Source organism: Vombatus ursinus, unplaced genomic scaffold (genome assembly GCF_900497805.2).
Source record: "Vombatus ursinus unplaced genomic scaffold, bare-nosed wombat genome assembly UNPS02014798.1, whole genome shotgun sequence".
NCBI classification, from domain to species: Eukaryota; Metazoa; Chordata; class Mammalia; order Diprotodontia; family Vombatidae; genus Vombatus; species Vombatus ursinus.
In genome coordinates, this window is record NW_020954576.1 from 7,449,951 (window position 1) to 7,463,650 (window position 13,700).

Sequence of the window (13,700 nt, forward strand, 5' to 3'; positions counted from 1 at the left end):
TCTCTCCCTTTCCCCCAAATCTCTTTTATACTAGTTAGGTACTGATTTAAAGATGCCTCTAAGAGCAAGAAGAAGGAAATAGAAAAGCAAATGATTGTCTTCTCCAATCACACATATTTTTCAATTTTCTTTGCTTTACAAAGATGTTATTTTAACATTCTCAGAATTGACATTTTTAACACAGGTTGAGTTTTGCAAAAAGAGAGTATGTCAGTTGCTTAGGCAGGTTAAGAAATGCACTCTTATTAGTCCTTGGGTTGATATCTCCTTGAGACTCCCTAAATGCCTCCATTATTCTGTGTGCAATACACCTTGTAATACAACAGCAAGTCATTCTTTCTACAGTCTTCAGCTACACTCTCTTTAAATAGTAGTTGAGAATTTTTTTGCCTCTTACTTAAGAGTTTATGTGGTTCCACCAGTTGTACCATGTTATGGTGAGGCAGCTGTGGTGGAGTGGATAGAGAGCTGCCCTTGCAGTCAGGAAGATCTGGGTCTAAGTCCCATCTCTAACTCTTAGTAGCTTTGTGAGCTTGGACACATCAGTTAACCTCTTAGTATCGCAGGCAACTTGCTAAGACTATGCATTACAAAGCAGTTACCAGTGAAACAATAGATTGATTCAACAACAGCAGCAAATCAACAACAAACCTCATGGCTGTTATTTTTCCATCAGTTGCTAGTGGTTGCCAGGTCTAATACAGTAGTGACAAGTTTCAATGCATTTTTAAATTAAATCATAATCCATTAGATTGTAAGCTCCTTGAGGGCAAGGACTATCTTTTGCCTCTTTTTGTATCTCCAGTTATTAGCGTAGTGCCTGGCACATAGTAGGCACTTAATAAATGTTTATTTATTGATTGATTGAGTCTCTTTAGAATAGGCAGTAGAAGTGGAAATATGACAAACACTCTGAACCATGCTTTGTTGTTGTTGTTTAATCATTTTCATTCATTTCTGACTCTTCTTGACTCTTTTTTGAGGTTTTCTTGGCAAAGATACTGGAGTGGCTTGGCATTTCCTTCTCCAGCTCATTTTACACATGAAGAAACTGAAGCAAACCGGGTTAAGTGACTCACCCAGGGTCACACAGCTAGGAAATGTCTGAGGCCGGATTTGAACTCAGGTCTTCCTGACTCTAGGCCTGATACTCTATCCACTGCAACATCTAGCTGCCCTCTGAACCATGCTACAGTAGGTTTTCACAAATTTGGCTTTAATTATTTAGAGCTTTGGTTTATCTGAACTGGTTTTGAATCAGATTTATAGCAAAGCGTTGAAGCTAGAAAAATCTGAGTTAAAGTCCTACCTATGACATATATTGACTTTGTGAACCTTGGCAAATCACATAAGTTCTCAATACTTCAGGCAGCTCTCTAATCTGAATTGGCATTGTTCTGGGGTCAAGGCAGACATAAGGAACAAGAATAAGAATGACTACAGGGTGTAGGCCTGGGACTGGTGGCTAATGGAGGCAGAGTTGACACCTAAAGCTAGATTGCTGTGGGGCTGGAGTATAGGTAATATAGAGTATAGGGAATAGAGAAAGGTGGAAAGAACAATTAACAGAAGCGGCAAGATAATCCATTAAATGCAATCATGCACATGATCACCCATCCATTTACTTATATTGAGCAATGTGGATGTTTAAGATTCCAAAACATTCTGCTGCTGACATGGGAAAACACATTCTGACATTCCCATATGCTCAGGGGGATGCTTGAGCCAGCTCTAATTGGGAGATCTGATTGTTATACATTTACCAGCATGCCCAGCCTACTCTTGACCTCACACTTGATACGGACACAGTTCCATTTCTGTACCTCACTCTACATCAAGTCAGGCAATAAGAGTACATTAGAGCTGAAAAGGACCTGATGGACCATCTAATACAACCCATCAGTCTCATAAGCTTAAATAAGAAATCCAGGAAGAGTTTATCTGTCTGATAAATCTATCTGACCTATATCTAAGATGTCTTAAGACAAAACTCTGAAGCCCAGAAAGGGATTTCTGTAATTACTGAGGACATTTTGGACTAGAAATAAGATACATCACAACAAACTGAATGTGAAGGAACACACACACACGCACACACACGCACACACACACACATCTAAAGTCTTCTGCCCTCCAAAATGGGTCTGATTTGGGGCAATTTTGAGAGGGATCCTTGTTCATAGCCTCCAAACATGTGGTGACAAAATCCTTCCTAGTCTTGTCAAATAAAGAGGCAACATTATCAAACGCTGCATACTTTGTTGTGCGGACTGTGGCTGCCATCTTGTGGCCAAAAGAGGCTGCAAATTCCCAAGCTCTCCTTATGGGGAATGGTTTATTCCAAATTCATCCGGGCCATTTAGTGTTGAATATCCAAAGTAGGTGCTGCCTTGCCTACAGTAAGCTCTCTTTTAGGTGGAATCGGCCAGGGGACTCCTCCACCATAATGCTACTATCTTTGAATGGGAATCTATCCTCAGATTTTGGGGAAACTTTGCCTATGGAGAAGAAATGATGAGAAAATAGACTCAAAAGAACCTTCTGGGATGAGTCTATCAAGTTTTGTCTACTCCAAAAGCAGATGTTGGTTTGAGCATAGCAGTAATATTATTTTTCTCACCAGAAATGAAACACTGATATTTTAACAGATATAAGATAATGATACATTGGGTTATTCACCTTGGGTAACATGACTATACTGGATCTTAGTCTTCCTACCTGTAATATAAAGAAAATAATAACTTTTACTACCTTCTTCACAGGGATATGGTAAGGAAAGTGCTTCCTAAGTTGAAAAGTACTAAATAAATGTGAATTAGTATCATTACTCTTACTATAATCATAATTGACTTCAGGTGACTAGAACATGTTTTAAAATGCATTTTAAGCTTTTGCATTTAGTATTTAATTATATAGAAGTATTAACTGGTAAAAAAAATAGAATACTAAAAGTCAAATGAAAGACAGGAAGGGTGGCACTGGATTTGGAAATCCTAGGTTCTAGTGCTGGCCCTCAAACTTTAGCGTCTTGGGTTAGTCATTTGGTTCCTCTGAGTTTCAGTTTCTTCATACACAAGAGAATGATTTTGGTTAGTCATCATATCTTCCTGATCTAAGATTCTGAAACTTTATTTCACCTCTTCAACCTCTCCTTTCCCTTATCCTTAACACCAAATCTATTTTCTAGTTCCTGTCTTGAATATTCCCTCCGAATATCCTGTTTATGTTTGTCCACATTGTCATTGCTTTAGATTAGAAGAAAGTGCTAAAGGACAGGACAGACATTGCGTCCACCTCATTCTGTCAGATCTTCACCCAGAACAGTCCCACACTTAACTGGATACTTCATATACCTTCCCTCAAGGACTTTAGGCCTTTTTGAAGTAAAATGAATGCATTTGTGATAATAGATGCTGACTTGTACACAAACTTTTTTGGGGGGAGTGTGGGTGGGGAGGAAGGGACAATACAGAGGTTGAAGATTTGGCACAGTTTAAATTACTGCCTATCTCTGAAAGGCTATGTAGAAGAGAATGGATATGAGTGAGTCTTTAAAAAAAAGTATGAAGTTTACCTTAAGAGATGACAAATGAAAGTTGCTAAATCAGTAAGGGACATGGTAGGGGAAATACACAAAGGAAATAAAAAGGATTTAATACAATGTCAAATCTCTTCTCTCTATTCAAATATTTTGAGGATTTTAAAAGAGTTAAGAATCTGATCAATGCAGTGACAAACTACAATTCCAGAGGATTGATAGCGAAGTCAATCGTCCTACCTCCTGATAGAAAAGATAAACTCAAGATAAAGGAGGATACATGCATTTACAGCCAGTGCCAATGTGGGAATTTGTTTTGCCTTTCCGTGTATATTTTTCACAAGGTTTTCTTTTCTTCATTTTTTTTCCCCAAATGGCTAAAAGAGTTTAAAGGTAGAGATGGACTAGCAATAGGGTTGCCAAGAAAAAAAAAAGGGACAGAAAAAAAAAGAAAAAAGAAAGAAAAAGGAAGGAAAAGGAAGAAAGGTGATTTAAGCAATTCTTAGTACACAAAAGAAGGGAGAAGAAAATACAAAAAAGCAAGACAGATTTGAAATGTTGACTTTATTATAAACTTTAAAAGAAATCAAGTGTTACTTTTATGTACACTCCTTTTTCTATTCTATTTATTTCGTGTTAAGTTCAGAATGAAAAGGAAAGATAAAATACCACTGCTTTAGAGTTTCAGAGAATTGAATTTTCTTCTTACACACAAGACAAGCATGCTCCAGTAGGAGGAGGATCGGCTTTGGAATTAGAAGGTCTAATTTTTGAATGCCACCTCCATTAATTCATTCCCTATTGTAACCTTGTATGTGACAATGTCTCTAGGCCTCAGTTTTCTCACCTGTAAAACAAAGGGGGTGGACTAGATGATCTCAAAGATCCCTTCTAATTAAAAAATCCCATGATCTTTGGTCTTTTTTGAGATAAAAACTAAATTCTGATTTAATTGTTAAAGATTTCACTTCTTTAAATTATATTTCAAGCAGCAATTGCTGGAACTCATCAACTCTCAATTATCTAAGATAATAGAATGCAGTGTGCATTCATGCATACTTAGCTTCCACATTCTCTACTAATGTTCTTTAGAATCGGGTGTGTCTAATGTTCCAGAAATAGGGCAGCTAGGGAGCACAGTGGATAGAGGGAAGGGCCTGGAATCAGGAAGACTCGTCTTCCTGAGTTCACATTCTGCCTCAGACATTTATTAGCTATGTGACCCTGGGCAAGTCACTTAACCCTGTATACTTCAGTTTCCTCATCTGTAAAATAAGCTGGAGAAGGAAATGGCAAACCACTCTAGTGTCTTTACCAAGAAAAACCCACAACTGAACAACAACAGTGTTCCAGAAATTCCACAACCTAAAACAATAACAAAGAAGCAACCCCATATTCTAACTCAGGAGACTTTGAGAAACTGTTCCATTTCTATGTTCCACACCCTGGATAGGGATAGAGTGTATCACCTCTCAAGCTGATTTGAACCATCAGTCTAAGCTAAAGCTATACTTTTTTTCTGTGCATACATAGGCTGACTATCTGTCTGTCTATTATGCCCTATTGCTATCATGGTCACAGTCATAAGATCATAGTTTTAGACCTGGAAGGGACCTCAGAGGTCACCTAGTCAAATCCTTTTGTTTTATAGATGAGGAGACTGATGCCCAAACAGTGGACATGACTTCCGCAATTTCATATGTCATAAGTGGAAGAGCAGGGAGTGAAATTCAGGTGTCATGACTCCAAATTTGGCTGTCCAATTTGAGTACACTTTACAATGCATGATTATCAATATCCCTTTTCTTTTTTGAGGTCTTTTCTGGTAGTTGAGCACAAGGAAGGAAAAATAAATTTCATTGAAACATAAAATGTCAAACTAGGGAAAGGTTAGGGAACCTTTAATAAAGTCAACAAGGCAGTAATTTGGTTATGACATTTTAATAAAATAGGGAACCATTAATAAAGTCAACAAGGCAGTAATTTGTTTATGACATCACAAAACAGGATTCTAATCTATCTGTAATTGTTAGTAAACAAGATTGTTTGCATTGATTGCTCAGTGAACCTTCCAAAGGCAATTAATTTGTGTCCATTAAATAGTCTAAGTCCTTGGAAAATCTGTGTATTACAACATTATCAGGGAAAAAAAATCCCTGATATCAGCATAATTCTCAGTAATATAAGACAATTTGTTCTAAACTGAATATGCAGATGTTTTATGCTGCAAAAGGAAATCGGATGAGAAATGTATTGAACTATATGTCCGGATCAAGGGTGGGGAACCTGTGGCTTCGAGGCCAGATATAGCCCTTTAGGTCCTCGAGTGCATCCCTTTGACTGAATCCAAACCAGTCAAAAGGTCGCACTTGAATACCTAGAGGGCCGCATCTGGCCTCGAGGCCACAGGTTCCCCACATCTGATGCAGATTTTGGCACGCAGCCCACTGTATATGTCCACCAAAATGTAAAACATTGGGGTAGCTAGGTGGAACAGTGGATAGAGCACCGGCCCTGAAGTCAGGAGGATCTGAGTTCAAATCCAGCCTCAGACCAAGCACTTGACACTTATTAACTGTGTAACCCTGGGCAAGTCACTTAACCCCAATTGCCCAAAAAAACAAAACTAAAACAAAACAAAACAAAACAAAATGTAAAACATTGTGCAAGTTAATACATCACTGTGATGTCATTGATCCTCTTGAAAAATGAAGGACAAAACAACAGCAACAACATAATGCAGACAAGGGTTATAAATGCGTAGGCAGATAGCGCAAGCATCATCCTCATTATAAATGACAACAGAGCTTGGAAAGAGGAAGTAGCCTGCTCAAGGTCTCATAGCGAGTGTAAGAGCCAATATTCAAAGAACTAGGTATCATGATACAATGGAAAGACCACTAGCTTTAGAGCCAGAAGATTGGGGTTCAAATCCTACCTCCGACACAAATTCCCCTCTTTGAAGTAACTGTTGACAATTCACTTCACCTCCGTAACCCTCAGTTTGAAACGAGTGATTTGGACTTGCTAGCCGCTGGCTTCCCTTTCAGTTTTAGGTCTATGATCCTGTTCTGTCTCCTTGCTCAACACTCTTTCTACTATCCCACATTTCCTCCAACTCAAACAGTACATCTGTATCCTCAAGCAACAAAAAAAGGAGGTCTCCAGTTTGTTGAATGTAACTCAGTACTTATTCAATAATACTTTAAAATACTTTTAAAAAGTATAATGGTTATCTTTAGCATGTACTTCTCCAAAGAAGAACATTATAGACTATTTTGTTCTTTTAAAAAATGAACTTTCAGTACACCTTCCTTCTTTCCTCAGAGGTGTGGCCATGCCACTTCCCTGATCTATAAACCCTAATGGCTCCCCATTACTTTTAGGATCAAATAATTAACTTCTCTGTCATTAAAGTCTTTCACATCCTTACTCCAAATTATCTTTCCATTGTATTAGATTTTATTCCTGTTTACCTACTCTAAGTCCAGCAAAACAAATGTCTTTTTTTTTTCCTGTTCCTCACATGAGTTATTCTATTTCCTCCTCTGTGCTTTATTTAGCACAGTAGGTCCCACATGCCTGGAAAGCACTCCCTCCTTACCTTTGCTTCTTACAATCCCTAGTTTCCTTTAAAACTTATCTCAAACATCAGCTTCTAAATTATAAATCAATCAACAGTCATTTTTTAAAAATTTTTTTTACAGATTGAAGCATATTTATTTTTCTTGTTTTTTTCCTCTTTTTTTCCTCTTTGCAACATGGCTAATATGGAAATAGGTTTTGCATGACTTCATATGTATAGTGGACATCATATTCTTTGCTCAATGGGTAAGGAAGAAGATGAAGGAGGGATAAGATTTGGAACTGATCAACACAAAAAAATATGGAACGCTTCATGAATTTGCATGTCATCCTTGAGCAGGGGTCATGCTAATCTTCTCTGTATTGTATATGTGCTGCCAAAGCAAGTGCAATCAACAGTCATTTAATAAGCACTTCCTGTGTACTCAGCACTATGCTAGACACAAGGGATACAAATACAATGAATGAAACAAGTCTTACTCACAAGGAGCATATAAAACCCTTCCCAAACTCCCAGCCACTAGTGCCTCATCCCCCCAAAATTACCTTGTTTTGATTTTGTCTATATTTATGTATGCATCATCTACCTTAATAGAATATAAACTTCTTTTTTTCTTTTTTTTTCCTAGTGGGGTAATTGGGGTTAAGTGACTTGCCTAGGGTCATATAGCTAGTGTCAAGTGTCTAAGGCCAGATTTGAACTCAGGTCCTCCTGACTCCAGGGCCAGTGCTCTATCTATTGCACCACCTAGCTGCTCCCAGAATATAAATTTCTTGAGGGCAGGGACTGTTTCATTTTGTCTTTGTTTCCCTAGCACCTAGCACAATGCCTGACATGTAGAGTAGTAGGTGCTTAATAAATGCTTGTTGACTGATTGGAAAAGTGGGGAACTATGAGCACAGAATGTTGCATGTGCTGTCCAACATGTTGCTATGTTGGCTGGTTTTGCTTAACTGTGTTTCTTTGTTACAAGGTGAGGATGAATGGGTAGAGTTTGGATAAGGAGTGAATAATTTCCAGAATTAGCTGTAATGTAACAACAAAATACATTACTAAAATGTTAATTTTTAAAAATAAAAAGTGAACATTCAATTCAGGTTGGTGAATACCTCTCCTTTTAAGAGCGTAAGTCCACAACGTGAAGTTAAACACATATGTCTCACTCTTCCATCTTATTTAGAAACTCAATGCATCCATTTTGCTTGATGTACCAATATATTGTTTGGGGGGAGGGATAAGCATTTATATAGCACCTACTATGTGCCTGACACTGTGCTAAAAATATACAATTATCTCATTTGATCTTTATGATGACCTTGGGAGGTAGGTGCTTATAAATTATCTTCATTTTATAGTTAAGGAAACTGAGGCAAACAGAGATTTAAGCGATAGACAGGGTCACACAGCTAGTAGATATATCTGAGGCTGAATTTAAACTCAGATCTTCCTATCTCCAAATCCAGCACTTTATTCAATGCAATTGGATAGAAGAAATACCTAGCTTTCTCATAATAATAGCTAGCGTTTATATAGGGCTTACTATATGCCAAGCACTATACTAAGCTCTTTACAAATATTATCTCCCTTTATTGCGACACAAGTGAAACTAGCTTTTTTTTTCTGAAGCATGACCACACACATATAAAAGTAAATGCTATAAATGTATATATAAAGATATGATGGAAATATCATGTGTCTGTGACAGCAGCTACCTAACATTTATTAAGTACATTCTATGTGCTAGGCATTCTACAAGGCACTGAGGATACAAAAAAGACAAAAAACAGTCCCCACTCTCAAATAAGGGGACAGCATACAACTATGCAAACAAGATATATATGTATATGTACACACATATATACATACATACATACATACATATTCACACATATATGTATATATGATATATATAGATATGTATAGATATATATAAGATGTGTTTATATATATATCTATATATCTATATACACATCTATGTATCTATCAATCTATCAAGCTGAGGTAGTCTCAAAACAAACACACTAGGATTAAGGAAGACTGGGAAAGGTTTCTTGCAGATGGTGACACTTGAGCTGAGACTTGAAGGAAGCCAGAGTAACTAGGAGTCAGAAATGAGAAAAGAGAGTTCCACATATGGGGACATCAATGAAAATGACCAGAGTTGGAAATCAGAGTGTAGTGTGTGGGTTCCAGCAGAGAGGCCAGTTTCAATGAATCAAAGCACATGGAAGGGAGGAAAGTATGAGAAGACCGAAGTTAAGAAATAGCCAGTTTATGAAGGATGTGATAGCCAAACAGATTTTATATTTGATCCTGGAGGTAGCAGGGAGCCACTTGAGTTTATTGAATAGAGGGGTGACCTACACTTTAGGAAGATCAATTTGACAGATGAATGGATGCAGAATGGAGCAGGGAGAGACTAGGTGGTATAGTATATAGAAGCCTCAGAGACAGGAATACTTATTGGGACTGAATCCTGCCTTAGACACTTAGGAGCTGTGTGACCCTGGGAAAGTCTCATAATAGCTCTGTACTTCAGTTTCCTTATCTATAAAATGGGGATAAGAATACTACTTACCTCACAAGGTTGTTGCTCAAATGAGATTATATACATACATACATGGATGCAAACCTAAAAGGACTATGTGAATGATAGCTATTATTGTTTTTCTTATTACTATGTTACTCGAATGGGGATTCTTGGTTCAAGAAGCATTCAAAGTTCTGCTAACTGGATCACTGATGCCATTACATTTTACTTTTCTGGCTACAACTCATAAAGAACAGGAATCCTTTCCTTCACTCTTAATCACAGTTGGTAATAACCTACAGAACAAAGCAGAATCTCTAAAGCTTCCTTCCCCATCTAGCAAGTTTTGGAAGCTTCTTGGTTATATGACAGGCATCAAAATGTACTGTGCATCCCAACACTAGAGTAACTATATTCTATGAAAGCTTTCAGAAGCAGTGACTCAGGGCTCTGAATGCTACAGCCCAAGCCATGCTTTGATTCCTTCATTTTCACCACTGGGGGAATGGAGAACTACATTCAATAATGTTATTAGATGTACCTGGCTTTACAGATAGCTATTGTAGGGCCAGAAAATGTTGCTTATACTTTGTTGGCAGTCAACAAAATAATACATTTGTTTCCACAATGACAGTGGGGCCAGTGAGGGAAGTTTGTTTGCTCTCCTGGTTTATTTCATGAATCCCGGAAGAGCCAGTGGAGATTACATTGTGCATAATTCTTTCTATTCATATTCAGGACATGGTCATAAAACTGCTACATGGCAAAAAGATTTTAACAATGGGAGAGAGGACTAGCCTGTTCACGCATATTAGTAATCAGCAGCTTAATGGCAAATCTGGAGGTTGTCCCAGTTATTTAATTCATCTTGCAGAGGAGAAACTGCTTTTGTGATTACTTCCAGTGTTGAGTTGCTTATAAATGGTCTCAGCTGGAATTTCCCCACAAGTTCAAAGTCAATGTCTCTCTTGCCAGCGGTAGGGGGAGCTCAGAATCTGGTGGGACTAAAATCCAGGAACATCACATTCAAGTATTTAGCCAGATGATGCTGTAATACATAACCACGGTGCAGATACACAACAACTATCTGAACTCTAATAAAGTGGTGCATATAAACAAAGGTGTTCTGGTTTAACTATGGTTATTTGGTCAGGAACACCTGTGATTTAAAGTATTTGTAAGGTTCACCTTATGACTTTGGTCTAGCAGGCACAATTGCCATGGCTAACACACAAATGAAATCTAAGATAATAAACTGCCTCTGCCCCTGAAATACGGAACCATTTCCTTTATGGAACAGTCAGCTGGAACATGTGATCAGTCCATGATCTGATGCTAGTTTTATGATGAGTGGTTTTAGAAAGCCATTTAATACTCTTGTGTTTCTGTTTTCTCACTGATAAAGGAGAATTAGGTAATAGAAAGATAACTGTTGGCACCTCAAGTCCATCCTTCACAAACTAACAGGTTAATCATGAGTCAATTGATGAATTTGCAATAGAAATTCATCATTTCAGTTCTCTACTCAAAATTTTCCAGTATGTTCCTTCCCTTCCTACAGGATAAATGTCAAACTCTTCAGTCTGTAATTTAAAGTCTATTCTTACTTATAGTTCAATTGTAGGTAGAGGCAACAAATAGAGTGAGTACCAGTGACAGTTATGTATTTTCCTTTTACCGTCTGCTCCACAATCAATGACTGGCTTCTGTTCTAAAACAATTCTCCATCTCTGGGGAAAGAGGCTAGTGTGACAGGCCAGCAAAATAGTAATACAGTGGACCTTGCCTGTGTGATCAACACAGGCACTGGGTAACATAAACTTCACCAGTTTCTATGTTTTAAAATATATTTCACGCTGTACTTTTTTTTTCTCTATCACCTCTTTAACAATATACAGATCATCATATCATCATGGGCTTATGCAAAACCCAGGGCTTATTACAAATCTAAGGAAATTAGCTTCTCAAAGATTTGTGGCACAGCTTTCCAATTCAAGGAGCCTAGGGAGGAGTTCAAGTCTATTAAAATATTCAGAAGCCAACAGTCACAAGGCAGATGAACTTGTAGAAGAGGATCTGGGTTTGCATGGAACTGAAATGTTTTCTCCTGAGCATGAACAGAGCAGATGGCATTGCTTTAACTGCTTCTCTAGCATTGTCTGGGGAGGAGTCTACCTACATAAGCAGATCTTTGCCATTTTAATGACTATGGTTCTGCTCCTGCGATTTATATTACCATAGGAGACAGGAAGAATAACATGTGTATTTGTTTACCCAAACAAATCACTGAATTTACAGAACATTCTAGTATTTCCTTCCCCCCCCCCATTGTCTTTTACAGATTGTTTAAAGCATAACTTCATAAAGTCACACTGTGAGTCTCAAGAAGTAAATCGTATAGGGAACAGATGTGCTCTCAAGAAACAGCTTATGCTTATGAGACCAAAGATATACTGTCTCTGACAGGCAAGAGTACTGAATTTCTGAAGTATGAAGAAAGGTTGATATACATTTGCAGGTACCACTGCTTCCTAGAACAGATGAGACCACACCCTCTCAATTTATCCAGGAGAGAAGCCAGACAGTAACTGAGTTTCCAGTACTTGGGGCATAGTAGAGCATTATCTAACTACTTGTTTGTGCTCAGAAAATGTTAAATAATAATAGAGCTGTTATAAAGTGTTCTTCAAGGTGGCAAAGGTCATTTGCAAGATATGATTGTTTGATTTGATTGTTTTCTAATACCTGAATAGGATAAATGAATTATAGTGAAAAGAGTGCTAGACTTGGGAGTCAGGAAGACCTGAGTTAAAATCCTGCCTCTGATACTTGCCAGCTATGTGACTCTGGGCTTGTCACTTAATCTTTATGAACATCAGCTTCCCCATATGAAAAATGGGAATAGTAGCATCTACTTCACAGGATTTGGGGGAAACTCAAAAGAGAATGCATATTAAAGCACTGTGCATCTTTAAAAGTGCTATATAGATGAGCAGGATGCTCTCAAAAAAACCTGGAAAGACTTACATGAACTGATGCAAAGTGAAACGAGCAGGACCTGAAGAATATTGCATAGAGTAACAGCAATACTGATCAACTGTGAATGACTTCGCTATTCTCAGTAATACAATAATCCAAGACAATTCCCAAGGACTTAAAATGAAAAAATGCCATCCATCTCCAGAGTCTGAATGTAGATTGAAGCATATTTTTCTTTATTTTTCTTGGCATTTTTGTCTGTTTTCTTTCACAACATAACTAACAGGGAAATACGTTTTGCATGACTGCACATAACGTATATCAAATTGCTTGCCTTGGCGGGGGGGGGGGACAGGGAAGGGAGGAAGAGAATTTGGAACTCAAAGATTTTTTAAAATGAATGTTAAAAATAGTTTTTACATGTAATTGGGGGGAAGTAAAAATATTAAATTATATATAAAAAGTACTATATAACTGTCCATTATTAATGTTATTATATAATTATGATTGTTATTATAGTTTAATCAATAAGGATCCTGAGAGGAGGGAAAGGTGGATGAAACAACTGGAACTTTTACTCAAGGTCTGAGAGTCCTAGTCTCTATAGCTACAAACTACTAAAATTACACTGCTTTACAGAGAACTTCAAAGCAAGAAGGCCTTTTTTAGCAATGTCATACCACATTTCTTCATGCTGTAAGCCCATATCATTAAGTACAATCTAAGATGATACCTCCATTCTGACTTCACAACAAATCTTTCACTAATGTAATTACAAATGTAGTATGATGTCAAGCCATGGGGACCTTGGAGCCCAGATTCTATGCCGAATGTTACAACCAGCCCACCAGGAAAGCCCTAAGAATCCAGGGTCCCAGGACACAAGCCCAGGTGGGGCTTTGGATTTGGAACTTGGTGGTATTAATGCTATGTAGGAACTGAGCTAAATTGTAAACTTAATCCCCCTTCCATCCCCAGAAACTGAGGTAGTAAGGTAGTATAAAAGGGATTATACTCCAGGTGTGTGTGTGTGTGTGTGTGTGTGTGTGTGTGTGTGTGTGTGTGTG

At 37.8% G+C, this 13,700-nt stretch overlaps 1 protein-coding gene and 1 non-coding gene across 2 annotated transcripts in view; both read right to left on the minus strand.

The window, feature by feature from the left end:
• Positions 1–13,700, minus strand: part of LOC114049980 (pecanex-like protein 2) — a 369,169-nt gene that overhangs the window by 292,074 nt on the left and 63,395 nt on the right. The window lies entirely within an intron of this gene.
• LOC114050253 lies at positions 7,419–7,522 on the minus strand. The gene has a single exon (XR_003569961.1). It is a non-coding gene; the product is annotated as a U6 spliceosomal RNA (small nuclear RNA).